The sequence below is a fragment of the Pteropus alecto genome, unplaced genomic scaffold, assembly GCF_000325575.1.
Source record: "Pteropus alecto unplaced genomic scaffold, ASM32557v1 scaffold69, whole genome shotgun sequence".
NCBI lineage: Eukaryota > Metazoa > Chordata > Mammalia > Chiroptera > Pteropodidae > Pteropus > Pteropus alecto.
The window spans coordinates 6,604,676-6,609,071 of NW_006494610.1; the positions used below are offsets into that span (position 1 = coordinate 6,604,676).

General features: G+C 30.8%; 1 pseudogene; it reads left to right on the forward strand.

The window, feature by feature from the left end:
* Nucleotides 1–421, forward strand: part of LOC107196687 — a 607-nt pseudogene extending 186 nt beyond the window's left edge.
* Nucleotides 422–4,396: the final 3,975 nt, after the last annotated feature.

Below are 4,396 nucleotides of genomic sequence, written 5' to 3' on the forward strand. Positions count from 1 at the left end.
TCTAAGCCTTAGAAAACACGGAGTTGTTCCTTTGGACACATACATGCAAATCTGCAAGAAAGGTGGTATTGTAGACATCAAGGAAATGGGCACCGTTCAAAAAGGAATGTCCCACAAATGTTACCATGGCAAAACTGGAAGAGTTTACAGTGTTACCCATCATGCAGCTGGCATTGTAAACAAACAAGTTAAGGGCATGATTCTTGCCAAGAGTGTTAATGTATATATTGAGCATATTAAGCACTCTAAGAGCCGAGATAGCTTCCTGAAGCGTGTAAAGGAAAATGATCAAAAAAATAAGGAAGCCAAAGAGAAAGATATCTGGATTCAGCTGAAGCGCCAGCCTGCTCCACCCAGAGAAGCACACTTTGTAAGAATGAATGGAAAGGAACCTGAGCTGCTGGAGCCCATTCCCTATGAATTCATGACATAATAGATTTAAAAATATAAAATGAAAGACTTCTAACTGAAAAATAAATAAATAAATAAAAAGTAAGAGGAAAATATGTTCAAATTATTAGTGAAAAACATGGTCTTAGTAAACTAAGAAATTTCTACAGAGAAATAGAAACTGTAAAATAAATGGAAATTTTAGAAATAGAGAATAAAACAACAAATTAAAATTTTACTGAGTGAGCTTCACAACTGATTAGAAATAGGAAAAAGAAATCAGTGAACATATGATCAAAGCAATAGAAACTATCTAATTTGAAAATATTGAAGAAAATAGGGCTTCAGTTATATCTGAAACAATATCAGAAATCTACAACATATATGTAATCAAAGTCAAAAACAGAAAGAAGTATTTATTGATGTAGAAAAAGACTAAAAATAAAAACTGAAAACTTCTCAATTTTGACTCAAAAAATAAAAAAAAAACTGACTTATCAGAAAAAATAAAAGGAACTAAAGTGGGTACTTGATAGCTGAGTAATTAAAATGCAAAGAAAAAGAAAAGGCAACCATAAGAAAAAATACTTAACTATAGGGTAACAATAATGTGAACGACAATTGACTTTTTATCAGAAAATAGTGGTTGAACATTTTATATTGTTAAGAGGCATTTGCATTTTTTCCCAGTTCAATTCATTTATCTGATTTTTCTCCAATGTTTGTACATTTGTTTTTCCTTATTTTCAGGACCTCTTTATATGTTAGAGATATTAAACCTTTGTCTATAATATAAGTATCACAATTTTATGCAGATTTCTATTTTTCTTTTTACTTTGCTTTTGGTGTCTTTTTTTTAATTTTATGCTTCTGGATTTCGTGTCATATTTGGGAAAGTTTTGCAAATTCCAAGGTTATAAGGTCACCCATATTTTCTTATAATATATTTATGGTTTTATTATTTATATTTAATTTTCTGTTATATTTATCATGGCCTATAATATGAGTTATGGATTCATTTTATAGTTTTCCATAATGCTGTCTTATTATTACCATACCACTTATTAAAGAAAAAGTTCCACATTCTCCAGAAGCAATAGTAAATGTGATATATTTGTGAAACAGAAAGAACTAACTAGAGTATATGATCATGTTGTAAAACAAAGATTCTGAAAGTCTAGTACTAAAGAAAATAGGTTTATTCACAAATATTTTCTGCAAAGAAAAAAGGCTAAAATTAGTATTTAAACAATATTCACTCGGTAGGATTACTCTATAATGCTCTAATGTAAACCAATCCTTTTCAGGGAGGGAGAGGTTACTAATACTCTGGAAGTAAGCAAGAGTTTTTGAAGGGAAGAAAAAAGTCATCTGTATCTTCCATTACCTTTAGAATATAAGCAAATGGCTTTAGGAGATACACCTTTAACTCTTTCCAAAGCAATTCTTTATTTTTAACTTCCAAGACTCATTTATCATTCAATTATCCTTTAACCCAGGTAGTCAGTTCTCTGCTCAGAAAGCCCAGTCTACACAGAAATGTGGAAATACTCATGGAGAAATGTTTTCTTAACAAACACTGGTTATAAGGGAAACTAGCATTAGAAATCTAGCAAGGAAGATGCTTAACATTTAGGTTCTAGGAAATTATTCAGATTCAGATCAATCCAGTGTGAATGAACAGGATGAAATAGATATGAGAATCATATTTTATTTAAAACTTGACAGGACTTTGTGATTAAATAAATATTAAGGAGAATGAGAATGATGAGTTAATATTAGTATATTTTCAAGGATGGATGACAGAAACGGCTGAAAAATTAAAGAGAAACTTTTTTTTCCAATAGTGAGAAATAGAAATGAATTCGAATGTACCATGTTTTAAGTGTTTGGAATAGAATTGGACTGGCAGATCAGACTTCACTCATTAAGCACTGTTAGAATTAAGGAACTTTTGAGGCAAAATATATGGTATGTAGGTGGAGAACAGGATCTAGAAAGAAGCAAAGACTTTTCAGTGAAATAGAAGGAATAACAAAATAGTATTTGCCAAGACAGTATAGGATCATACGTTCCAAAAAAGACACTTGCCAGAGAAGTAGATAACATATAGCACAGACAATGGTGAAGAAGATTATAAACAAAAGCTATTTAATTTAGCAATAGGAACCTTAGAATGGTTGAGGCAGAAGCCAGGTATATGGTTAGAAGAGATAAGTAGAAATGAAAATAAATATATATTACTTTATTATATAGAGGGACCACTGTACAATTAGGATAAATAAAACAATTCCTCACTCTTTCGATGTCTGGCTTTGCTTCTCTAACCATCCTTTACTCTCAATGACTTTTTCTATTTCCTTCTGACATTTAGAGAAACAAGTGTCTGTATTGAACCAAAACACTGGCATTTTTAAGAAATAGATTCACTATGTTTTTGGATGAGTACACCTAGGACTACATATGGTCTTCAGGATTTTTTAATAAATTGTATTTATTAAATCAGCAAAACACGATGGGTCACAATCCAGGGCATGAAAACAGCTCCAGCAAACAAAATTTTACATTTAAAATGTACTAGTTTAGAATATAATTTTATCTGAAAAATTATAAAAATAATATATATATTTTTAACCTTTCCTGTGACTGCTGGATTATTCTCTTCAAAATTTCTTGACTTTGACAAAAATAATTTCAAGAAAATCTTTAATGTTTAGACATAAGTAGAGCTGGGATTAAATGGGAGTATAATTATAAAAGAGAATCTCTTACGTTGAGGTAAGGGATTAATATCCAGCCTGAGACTGAAAATCTGAACAGTTGATAAGTGGTAGCAGTGCCAGGTAAAGTATTACACAGCCATCTGGCTGTCTCCTGGGAAAAGATGAACATAAAGGCTATCTTGGCTTCAGGCTTCATTTTCTTCTTTAAATCAATGCTATTCTGCCAAGATTCCTGAGAAATCTCATGATAAATATTTCGTGTGTCTAAAGCATTCAACCCATGTACAGTTGGACACTATATTAAATTAAATAGTAAATATTTGTAATTCATTTAGATGCCCCTAACATTTAACTTCTCTCTGCCAACTAATTCATTACGTCCAGTTAGTTTTTAGAGGGAAGTTTGAAAGATTCCAAGGTTTCTAGACAGAGGCATATGTCAATATGGTTGTAATGCAGCTAAGTTATTTTCACACAATTTTGCTCAATCTTTTTTGTCACTACAAAAGATTGCAGAAAAGGAATTAGGATTTATTGTCATTATTTAAAAAAGATTTTCTTCCAAACAATGGTATATAATTTGTCTTCTAAATAGTGTCAAAATATCACGGGCATATTGCACTTTAAAAAGAGAAACTTTGTATTATTTTAGTGTTATCATAGAAGATTTATACTTAGTATGTTATTACTTATATAATTTTAATGAAGAATTTTGAGAGTAAATCATAGATAATCTGAGTTTGAACTGAACTTATTTAGCAAGTTACTATATCATTATCACCACTAGAGTGGGAATATCCCAATGATACATCTATATCACCTGGTGTCCATCACATAATCTCAGAGTCTCTCACAGTAAGTTAGGAAGATCCTAAACAACAATCTAATGTCCCATGACTAACCCTGGTTTCTATCCAAGTATGAAACCTATGTCATTCTCTAATTTCTACCTGGTTATGAACTACTAATAGTTATAAATTACACTGACAAAGTTTTATTATGATATAGTCTGTGAGGTTTTTTTAAAATTTATTCATTTACTCTTAAATAATCTGAAAAATAGTTGCTATTATTATTCCCATTTATAGAAGAAAAATTGAAGTGACTTGCCAAGAATAATGACTATAATCAGTTTACCAGTTAGTTACTGGGAAAAGTCTGGATACAAAATGGCTGTTTATAGAACAGTTGGAACTATGGTTCCTGGATCATATGCATCAGAATTTTCTGGGTGCTTTTTAAAAATGGAGATTCTTAGTTCTGTCTTCTCAAATAAGAGTCCA